This window comes from Electrophorus electricus, chromosome 1 (genome assembly GCF_041902795.1).
Source record: "Electrophorus electricus isolate QZ-2024a chromosome 1, ASM4190279v1, whole genome shotgun sequence".
In the NCBI taxonomy this organism is placed as follows: domain Eukaryota; kingdom Metazoa; phylum Chordata; class Actinopteri; order Gymnotiformes; family Gymnotidae; genus Electrophorus; species Electrophorus electricus.
In genome coordinates, this window is record NC_137497.1 from 24,977,484 (window position 1) to 24,989,713 (window position 12,230).

The following is a 12,230-nucleotide window of genomic DNA, read 5'->3' on the forward strand; positions in this document are numbered from 1 at the left end:
GATGTGTGTGTGGCCTTCGACACAGAAACATCTGCCTGAGCAGCAGCCTCTCTTATCAGTGCATGCTTCACAAGCGGAGGAGGAGATCCGTTCAGCTGTGTGGCAGATATTTCAGACCCAGGAGTCTTATTGGGTTTTACCCCATGCGCCTTGTCCCACACTGGCTTGGCCTTACTCCAGGTCTGCCAAGAATTCTTCATATATTGAAAATCCCAGCTAGGGTCCCCATATCCCTCATAAATAAACATAGCACTAAGCACTATAAACTCCCGTTGAAAAGAAATCTGAATACTTCTTGTATTTGCATGTATAGTGTTGTATTTGCATGTATAGTGTTCACTATGTTTATAAAAAGCAATATGGTGATGTAAAAGTATACTGTAAATTTCATTATTATTTCACTCTTGGCTAAATAATAAACCCAACCAACTAGACTGAAATTACACAGACATGGTGAGCAGTTGTTTTTGTAGTCAGGATAAATCAATTCTAAAGGAGTTCCTTCTAAAAGAGAAGCTGCTGATCTGCTCCCTGCGCTCTTCCACATTCTTAGACGTGTTCCGGTCTTTGCATGTGTTGAACTTGGACATCTAACTAGTAAATAAAGGTTTAGCAATTTTACAAAGGACTGTGGAGAAAACTGCAGTGTCCAGATGTAATTCTGTGATTGATGCCAAAGTCGTCTCTGCTAAAAACTAGGTTGATAGGGGTTAATCGTTCTGAAATCAATTCATTTGTGTTTAATAATTGTTAATAGTTATTGCAGTAATAACTAAATCACTGTAGAGATGTTTCACTTTGACATTAAACTGGTTATTAATTACTTAGTAATTATTGATCAATGTCAAAACCCTAGTTAAAGTCATTGTGATTGCTTTTCATGAAACCATTAGATATTTATGTTAAGTTTACATTTTTATGCCCCCACCTTGTCTCAGAATTTGTCCAGGAAAGAATAAGTACAATGTTAACCTCAACAATTTAACTTTAAATGAACTATTCTAACCCATTTACTGTTGGTTTGGAGGACTATCTCATAATATTTCCAGTGCCATTACATGTGTGAGCACATGCGGGTGAAAGTGTAAGTGCACTGCATGTTCCCACTAACACCAGCTAAGGCTTACAGTGGGCAGAGGAGGAGGCAGTGATTGAGAGTCCCAGTTTAAGTGGACTAAAGTGGTGTCACAAGTTCATAATGTCATTAGCCAGAATAGCAATTCAGTGGAACTTGTTATATTATGGACATGGTGCTCAGGGGAAATCTTGGTCCACAGACAATATCCATGTTGACTTCAGGCAAAACAACAAATATGGGAGAAAAGCATACCTCCCGACAGCATGTTTTTCTTAAAAGCCTCCACTTGCCATCATCTTTTGAGAGCACAGAGATATCTGGAAGATCCACAAGTGTGCCACAAGTCTACTTGTAATTATAAAAATTACATGTTGAATATTTTCTCCAAAAATATTGCTTGTGCCTGAAATACGAGGCAGTCTGCAATCTCCTTTTAATTCTTCCCATGTGCCTGTCAGCTTTTGTGGGTTGAGCAAGTGAAAAACATGCCTAGTGAGCAGGTAAATATTTTGTTGTTCTTGTTGAGAACTTAACAACTTAGCAAATTAACCTGGACCAAAACCAGATTTAAAGAAACCAGAACTTGAGGGTCAGGTTTTCCGGTCAAGCAAAAGTATCAGCAAAGAGAGAGTGAGTGAGTCAGAGATAGTAGCTGTTCTTTCCTGGCTGTCTCTGTGTTACCAGAAGTATACTGACACCTTTATCATTTTTACTGGTGTGTAAATGCATAATTGAAGCAAAGACTTTGTATTTCATCACGTGTCATGTGACACAAAAATCTGCTGATTATTTAAACAAATCAGAAGCCTCTGGGTCATAAACAAATGCCTAGTGCCAGAAGCATTTTATAGTCCCATATGTGCAAGCTGAACAATATTCATAATTTGCTGTTGTTTTAGTCCTGTTTGGCCATCATTTTGCCTTGTTAATATGGCCATGTGTCTGAAAATCCTTTGTCATGGAGAATAATGCTTGGTGTTGTAGGATAATGTATGTCTTGGACTGTTTCTCGATGAGGCAATAAATGAACAAAATATGGAAATATTAGTTTTAGCTCTCAGCATTTCTTGTGTTTAAAGGCTCTTAGGCTAGTGATATGTGCATTATTTTTCTGTGATGTTCTTCTTCTATCCTTCTATGCTTCTCTGTTGTCTTTCAGTAACAGTTCCAAAAATTCTGCCTTTGCTTTAGTTCTGCTTTATTAATATATTTGTTTGTGAGAGAATTAGACCACGGACAAGCATGATATCTCAAACATTTCCTGAGATGTCAGTTACTCTTCATAAATCTTCATAAATCAAAAACACACTGAGGATCTCTGGCCACATTTCATTTGAGCATACCCATGCACTGTGTAATCTTCAATATGCAATAGTAGACTAATTAAATAAGTTGTATATTTTTCAGGGTTATTAGCATGGAACATATACTTTCAAAGCATCGGCACAGTGGAGGCACTGAGATAGTGAGTGTTGCAAGTGTGCCGTGCCCAGCAGGGTGGCTGGAGTTTTCCAGCATGTCACTGTTACTGCAGAGTGGTCAGCCACCCAAAATATCTTGGCAACTGCAGTCATTTGGGCAGAAGCAAACCACTGATAAAGGGCTAGAAAATGTGTAGAAATGTGGATGGCAGCAGAATGGACCATGGACTCTAACTATGCAACCACAAGGTGCCTCTTGTAACGCTTGGAGTTAGTCCTATTTAAATTATGCTCCAACCCAGATTAGCAGAGAGCTTTGGAATTGGTAGATAGAAGCCTGTGAAGCATGTGGAGGAGACGCGAGTCAGACTCAAATCAGTTATGCAATAATCTTGCCGGTTTATTCACTACGTGACAGAGGCTTGCTCTTGGAATCCTGTTGACAGTGCATACATGAACTGTAGAAACGTCCAAAGCTCATAAACACATTAGCAGAGAAATGAAATTAAGGACAAAAGAATCGCTGGGTCCAGTAAGGTCTGTCATGTACAGTACAAAAAAAAGTCTTCTCCTGTGTGGCATTCATGCACATGCATTTTACGTAAAACACAACTTAAAGGGACAGCAGACAAATTACTGCCCGTTACACTCTGCACAGCAGTAGGTATTTAGAATATAGTGCTGTGAGCGTGTATACGCAGCAGTAAATTCTGTTTCTAATTCTATTTCTATGTGTATCAGAGGGTTTCTTCTAAAACCACTAGGAATGTTCAAAACACCTCTGCGTCATACACAGAACTGGCACAGCCAATAGGAAGGAAGCTTTCATACCGGGGGTGGAGAGAGCGGCGGAAAGTTCATTAATATTCATAAAGCTGTTAACACAATAGGAGCGGGTACTGGCGCAGTCAATCACACGCTACTGTGTAAGTGATTTGTAGCTAGCTAGTGTTTGTCCACACTCCAATTATAATCAGTCGTTAGGCTTATTGACCTTTAGAATTCACATCAAAAGACGAGAGGTGTCAGAAGATTTGGAAAAGAGGAAAGGTGGCTGCACAAAGCTGCCACCAATAAGACCAAACCACAGTGCTCAGAAAGCAAACAATGTTCAGGTACGTGTATACACATTTTATTTAAACGATGAAATGAAGGAGCATGTGTTTTTGAATCTTTAAATTATATGGGATACCTTAAAAATATTTGTACTGCTGCCTCAAGAAAGAAAAAAATAGAAATACATTTTTAGTACATATTAATAAAAAGTTGTTTGGCTATGATGGAAGGTTGTGTATGGTTATGTGTGCTTGTGTGTCAGTATGTAGATTCTTGTGTGAAAAATACCTTGTATACTTTGTTTAGGCTCTTGATGTGGGTGTGCACAGTCCAGAAACTAGAGACAGCACACATTTCGCTCCACTTGTTCTACCTCCAATCAATGGTAGCCATCCACTACCATTTCAGAGAAAAAAAGGTAAAGAACTATAAAGTCTATACATTCTAGAGAAAATTACATGGCAATTCATTCCCGTTGGTTTTTAACACATGGTTTCATATGAAGAGTCATAATATATTTTTAAACTTAGCCTTCTCATCTGAACATAGCTAAATTTCAAGAGGGCAAAATCAGCTGTTGCCATCTGTTAATTAATAGAACTGGATGATTCTTTAGTATAACTCTGCCCCGTAATTTTAGGTTCAGATGAGCAGCTGCAGAAGACTGGTCTTGATGGATGTCATGACATTGAAGCTTCCAAAGAGCAGCTGGAGATGGAGAGATGTAACCTTGAAGCTGAGTATAAGGAACACCAAGCGCTTATGCAAAGCCTCCTGTCAGAAAGGGATGAACTCTGCCAGTTGAACAGCGAGCAGCAGATGATAATAGCTGACTGGTTGGAAAGGGAAAACGTGCCAATGCCTGTGTGTACAAGGCGGAGTCGCCATGGCTACCAGGACCAACTGAAAATTCTAGAGGACCTAAAGTTGCAGTGGCAGTGCAAATCACAGCTCTACCAGCAGCAAGTTGAAGAACTCTGGCCCCGGTGCCAGGAGAAGAAGAAGCAGTGGGACTGTGAATATCAAGCCTTCATCATGATGATGCAAGAAGTAGTCATTGTGGCTCTCGCCCGGCGGCTTGGGAAGCGGGCAGCTCTTGTTGAGGTGAAACGGCTCCTTGCAGCTGAGCAGAAGACGGAGAATAAGCTCACTGCTGCAAAAATACGGAACCTTGCGCTGCAGATGAGGGTACAAAGCCGGGAAGAAGCTATAAGAGAACTGGAGGAGAGGACAAAGGGTGAAAAACTGAAGTTTGAAAATGAGAATTATAAGACTATGATCTTGGCGTATGAAGAGGAGATTATTCCAATAAAGAAAGGAATTACCAGCACTAGAGAGGTATTACGTCCTGTTAAACTCAGTAGATTAAGACTAATGTGGGTGCAACTTCTGTTGATTTTTTAGATAGCCATGGAACTGTCAAGTAGACTTGAAAACATAACAAGACCCATCCTATAAATCCCACCACAAAACTTGGAAATTTCGAGCCCCCATTTAAAACTGAAAATGCAGTAAATTTATTGCCACGGAGTAGGATGGGAAGATGTATTGTACAGTACAGTCTTGAAGGCATAGAAAATAATCTCAGTATTGTGTACCTCCACTCTCAGTTCCAGTCACATCTCAAAGAAACGATCAACTTTGTGGAGCTGGAGATCCAGGCCAAACTAGCCAATCTGGCCAAGATAAAGGCAATGATCGGCAACAAGCGGAAAGCTCTGGCAGGGGTAATGATAGCTAAAGACAAGCTGCGTGCTGAGAAACAAGAAGCTGCTCCAGGATTGTGAGAAGGTGAAGGATGCATGCAAGGACCTGCAGAGCCAACTAGACATTCTCAAGAGGCAGCATGAAAAGCTCTCTGTCAAGTGTAGCACAGTAAAGAGCAAGCTGAAGCAGAGCAGGCCACTGCAGCATTGTGTATAACACAGTTGAACACACACGTGTACACGTATATACACAAACATGCTGTATGCTCTTTGTGCAGAACTAAAATAAAAACAGTACACTGTTATATTTGAAATTAGTGCTGTGCCTTTTATATTTGAAAGTTGACAAAATATCTTGATATATGTGTGTTTGTGTGTGTGTGTGTCTGTCTGTGTGTGTATATGTTACTTTCCAGGGAAGAAAATTGTCTGTACATGTTTAAAAAATGTCAGTATAAGAAGTCAGTATAACTTTGGGAAGGAAGACTATGTTCCAAACACAAGTCACTCGTTGTCTTCCAGTGAATCAAATAAACACATCAGTATAATGTACTGTAATTGACATGGTTTGCCAGAATTGTACGTTTAGTATTCATCTTTGAAGAATTACATAACTTTTGCTATTAGCCTTCATCTTTATTCAAGGATTTATGACTTATTTTGGGATATGCATCAAACCTTACCAATGTACTGCTAGTCAGATTCTCTCCACCTAGTTTCACAGTTAAATTGTGCCAGATTTTGACATCGTTTTGCGATTCAACACAGCTGGCATGTACACTATTATAGCTGTAATTAAGGGAGTCATTCTAAAGGCCACAAATTCCTGAAGAAAAGATATCTGACATTTAAAGAGGGAGACTCAGAGCTGAGTCCTACTGAGAGAGCAGCTCCGTGACTTCTTCATCCAAAAGTTCAGTAGACAGGCGAATCCCAAAGTTACAAACATCATTTTTAAAACCATGGCACAAACAATGGTTTTTCATCTATGTCACCAGCCCAGCACACAGCCAGTCTCATCGATGGAGCTTTCATAACTTAGAAAGGACCAGCTCAATAACCCCTTGGTGCTAGATGCTATACACACATGGTGCACTGTCTGAACTGGACCTAGAGTAGGAAATGAAAAGTAATTAGCTAGTAATAGTAAAAGCATGGACTGAGAGATTTATTGAGTCCATTCTCTCTCTCGTTCCATCTCTCTCTCTCTCTCTCTCTCTCTCTAAGGCATTTTCATTATTTATCGCCTAGCTAGCAAATCTGCAGAGACATCTGAAGGCATCTGAGTTCAGCTTGATAAAGAAAATGTTTTTAACCCAACAAGAACCCAATCTGTTTACTGAAATGTTGAAGCTCATTTTCTTAAAGAGCAGGGTCCAACATTGATCTTTAGGTTGCAGACCACATCTCTACCAGCTCCATTCCTGACTCACATTCTGTCAAAAAGCTAGCTCCTGCTATCACTGCAATGAGCAGGGTGCTCCAAGTTGAATGTATATAGAGGCAGCATTGTGCTTTTTGAGGAGTACTGGGTCATGCAGCAGTGACATGAGAGCCTCTCTCTCTTTCTCTTTCTGTCTTTTGTCAGTTTGTTGGAGGTCCACTATGGCAGTGGCACTGTCCATGGTGCTCAGTGATGTCAGTGGAAACACTGATTGAAATAGGCTACAAGTTGGTACTATTCTTTATCTGAACATGGTGATTACAATTTATAAAATTTCACCTTCACTTTCAATTTGTTTTTGCAACTACCCTCTCAGCCCTCTGGTGATTCCATCTGTTTCTTTATATCACCTGCAAAGAATTACATGTTGATGTACTAAGAGAACAAGTCATTAGAAACCAGCTCTATGGACAATCACTTCCTAGAAAAATGTAAACCAAACAATTTCCATGTTCAAAAAAGTATGGGGAGTTAGAGTATAGCATGCGTCATCCACAAGTTATACAAGTTATGTTTTAAATCCTGACCACATTAACAGTAACAAGCAGAGCATATCATGTGCAAGCTCTTATCATGTTCATATAACTGGCCCACTATGCCTTCTACATGCACACTGCTTCCCCCACATATGCCAAAGGTCTCTAAAAATCTAGTAAGAATGATGTATACGATATGCAATATTATAAATATGTATCCTTAAAAATACTTATAGGTAATACTTAAAAAAATATGTGGCACCGAAGTAGCATATACCTTTTGTACTAAATTATAATACTTTCTAATAGCCATTGTAAGAAATGTTCATTTAAGAACACTGAATAAATTATCTCTAAGTCCTCAGTGATCACAAATATAGATGCTCTGAGGAAAAAAGTCTCTGTACTTGTTCTGGGCTCTAGGATAAGCAGTTAAAAAATTTGGCTTCATCAGGGTTTTTAGTAACCAATCCAGAAACCTCTCTTCCTGCTTCTAAATTATTTTGCATGTCAAAAAATACAAAACAAAACCAGCAGTAAAAAGTTATCCTTACCATGGCATGTCAATCCCACAAAGAAGCATTTGCAGTGCTAGTTCACATCATATACGACTCATTCTTAAAGAGGGCTTAGCATTAATAAACTATGGCTTCTGATAGTTCACAGCTTACAGCCCATCCTTCAGAGGCAGCCATTTTGGTCTTCAGCTTGGCAGCATACTGGTGTGCTGTTGAGCTGCCCTCCTAAGTTGGCTTGATTGTAACACCCTCTTTATTTTTTAGAGCAGAGTGAAGGAAAATAGAAAGTCATCCTGTTTTCTCCCTCAGGAATGCTTTGCTAGCCAGCAGATGACAAAAAGCCCTCCCTTGAGCAATGCTAATGGTTGTCACACTGCTTAGCCGACATCTGTTCTAGGTTGTCTTGCCGGTAAGGCCACTAAGTTCCTCTGGACGACGCAGCTTCCCTGGTAGAATAAAACATCAGGCACTTTTTCTGATGTTATCCTCCAGTTGTTTGCGACTCTGCTTTGAGATTGAATGGCCCACTAAAGCCTTGCGGTGTGTAAATTGGTTTCTGCATCTACCTGGTGCAAAACCAGTGCAGGCCTAACTTTAAATTGAATACTGCTTGCTGCAAGCCAGTGTGAAATTGGTTTTGAAGATTGTGTTCAGACTCTGTTCTGATCCTGGCCATGTTCAGCTCACATGCATAACATGCTGCACTCGAATGCTCACTTCAGCTTCTGAGTCCTCCTTGAACCCGTGAGCCACTCCTCACTGCACTGAGGAGCCTCTGAGTACAAACTTTCTCATCTTCACTTCTGCAGACCTCTAAAATGGCTAGTGAGAGGAAAGATTAACGTTATATAAAAGTTATACAAGTGAGTTTTATAATATTTTGCTGGGCAGGACATTGTTATAGTTTCCAAATTTTGTCTTAACAGTTACTCTTCATGCTTATCTTTATGATCTAGTAGGAATCTTGCTAGTTAACTAGATAGGTTAGCTAGCAAGACATTTGGACAGATTCAAATCCTTGTTTTTCACTGGAAAGTCATTAATTCAGCCACAGCACAAACACATCAACCAAAATTAAAGATTGTCAATGTGCCACATTTTTGTTGTGGCTTAACACTAATGTGTGTTGTCACTTAATGATGTCTTCTCTAATTTCATAATTTTTGCTTTGCAGTTGCTGTTGTGTTGTGAATCTGGGCAGCTGTTCAAAGAGTAGGATGAGGCTTAGATGTTTTCAAGATTCTTTATTGTTGTTTTGTTGAATTACAAAATAGCTGAACAATTTCTCTAAAGTTGCTGCTCATTTCCTTTTACCCCACAACCCATCTGTTGAACAGAAACAACAAAGTCCAGCAACTCACTTGTGGCAAGTCCAGACACTCTGACACAGTTCTCTGATGGGGCTTTATTTCATCCATTTAATTCTTTCACTTTTTCCCCTGACATCTTGAATGCAGACAGACTTCCTGCTTTATTTAGATACTCATTCCACTGAGCAACCTTCAGGTCTGTGCAAACAATCAGAGGGAAGCAATGTCCAGCAGCAGGATAATCAACATGAGAAGGTTCAGGAATCTCCAGGACAAATATTCCATCTTGTAAAACAGCATGTTACTTTGATGAAGAGTTAAAATGTTTTTATTTTATACTCTGTAATGCTGAAGCAAAAAATCTCAAAAATGGAGATCCTCTTTAATTTATAAGATGGAAGGGGGTTGGGCTCATAGATTAATTTATGGGCCAACACAAGCCAAATGTCACAGAATGCTCGCCTGTCAGGAGTCAAGTGGTTTGGCCCGCCGCGTGCAGTGGGGGGATCTTGTATGTTTGTTTTGTAGCCACGCTTCCATGGTTGGCACACACCTGCATAGGGTTTACTGTCTGTCTACTTAAACCCCTGTCAGTGTGTGCACCGTTGTTGGTCATTGTCTCTAGCTTAGTCTCGAGTCTCTTGTGTAAAAAATACCCATTGCAAGTAACGTCTGTGTTTGTTTTCACTGTTTCCGTATTATGTGTAGATCGGTAGTGTTAAATGTTTAATAATGTTCACTGTTATAGTTGTATGTGATTGCCACCTGTGTTTTCTGTGTTTAATGTTAATAAATGTTTCACAAAGTCAAGGGAGTCTGTGTGTCCTGGCCCATGCCTTACAGCGCTCAGGCCAGCAGCAACATTACAGAATGACAAACCACCACAGGACGCTTACTCCCTCGGCAAATGACAGACTTCCTAGCAGGAGGTGTGTGAGTTAATGTCTAAATGTAACATTCATAACCATTTTTGTCTACCTTGTGTTAATGTTAAAAATCATTAGTGCTAAGTGTCTCTATGTTCACTGTTTGTGTTACAAGGGCGTGCCACTATAGTCTTTTATGTTTTATGTAAATAAATGTTTGTCCACGTCGAGAGAGTCTGTGCATCCTGCTCTACGTCCTTCAGCACTCGGGCCAATGTGTTACAGAATGACCAACCACCTCAGCTAAAGACGGACTTCCTAGCGGGAGATGCGTAGGCACCCCCGCCCTGCTGCATGGATCCCAGGAGATTGGGGAGAGGACCGTGACTGGTGTCTGTGTCCACCCCGGAAGTGGAGGGGAACACTCCCAAGAATTTCTTGGGGGGGGGGGGGGGCTTGAGCCTGGGCCGAGGAAGACCGAAATGCACCACAACAACCAGAAAGAGGGCGGTTGGGTGGACCCATCGGGATCTCCAGTGGGCAGAGTTGAAGCCTGTGTCCCTTCCCTTCAGCGGACTCACCAGCGAGACTGGAGGGGTCTGCCCAAAGCCCCGGAGGCAAACCGTCGCTGGGATGCTCCTAGAGTAGCACGTCTGGAACCGAGGTGGACGTGCACCCCCACGTCCATTGAGGCCACGGACACGTACAAGGTGCCTGCGCAGACAGCAGGCACCATGTCACAGCGCCTTATATGTTTGTGTGTGGGCGCTATTGTTTGTTTGTGTTTACAACTTTTGTACATCTACAGGCGTAACGTTGTTGGGGGCGTACCGGACTGCCCTGAGAGAGACAGAGAAGCTGCCTTTCTCCCAGGCGGCTGCTTGTGTGTACATGTACACGGTGTCCTGAGACTCGTGTTCACTGGAAGAATGCGTGGGGAACCGCGCCCCTTGGGAAGGGGTTCTGTAACAGAACGCTCGCCTCTCGCGAGTCATGTGGCTTGGCCCGCCACGTGCAGTGACAGGATCTTTGTTTGTATCCACGCCTGCACACGCCTGCACCTTGTTTGTCTTTGTGTATTTAAACCTGCATCAGTGTGTGCAGTGTTGTTGGTCATCGTTGATGTAGCATGTTGTTCGTGAGTTAATGTCTAAATGTAACATACGTAACCATGTTTGTCTAGCTTGTGTTAATGTTAAAAATTGTTAGTGTTAAGTGTCTCTATGGTCACTGTTTGTGTTATATGGAATGCCACTATAGTCTTTATGTTTTATGTAAATAAATGTTTGTCCACGTCGAGAGAGTCTGTGCATCCTGCTCCACACCCTTAGGCACTCGCGTTACACTGAGAGGACACAGAATCTCTATACTCCCATATGTTTTATGTTATTAATATGTCTAATTCAATGTTAAAAACCTCTTTTCCCTGTAAACACTTTTTATTACCTCAGTATATACATAGGTTGTGTATATACACAATATAAACACAGTATATATACGTATATACACAAACACAAGGTATATATACACAAGTACAAACACAAGGTATATATACACAATTACAAATGAGAAAAACATGTGAGAACAATGAAGTAAGGCAGAGAATACCAGACAAGGGGCAACAGAACTGGCATCAAATAATGTTCTAATCATTCTTTAAAGAATCTGTCAGTCACATATATGTTATGTACAGTATCTTCCAATGAAAATTCACAAAAATCAGCCTGTGTACTGTTATTCACATCACACATATCTCTATATGTATTTCGGTTGTGGGCCTCACTGAGCTTGACAACATAGGTTTTTCTGCAGTTGTCAAACGTTTTAAGCTGGTTGTAGACATTGCACCTGATCTGTGAACTTTTCAACAGTATGAAACAAACTGGTCTTTTTTCTATTTTGTTTAGCTTCACTTTTTGTGGCTTAATTGGCTAAAACTCAACAAAGGGAAGTATGATTGTGACCCAGTCTGAAAGATGGTCAGAGATAAATAAGGGCTGATATATCAGTACAAAATTGGGCTTATGTAATGCTTAGACATCCATGGTCAAATTGTTTTCTCAGTCATTAATTGCTGTTCTCAATGTCTTGTCAACTTGATGTTGTATTGTGTTTGTTTTCTGCTACAGAAGAAGCTGACAGATTTGGCCAGTGCAGTGCAGAGAGAAACTCAAAAGGATCCACCTGTCACAACAGAGGACTTTCATATTGTGGTTGGTAGTGTTTCTAGCTATGAGATATGGTTTTGGTTACACTGAAGCATAGTAATATTAAAGCTTGTTAAAGTATATAATATTTACCATTTCCCATTCTGGCCTTATACTAGTAGCTACTTAAAAATATTAACACACAAGT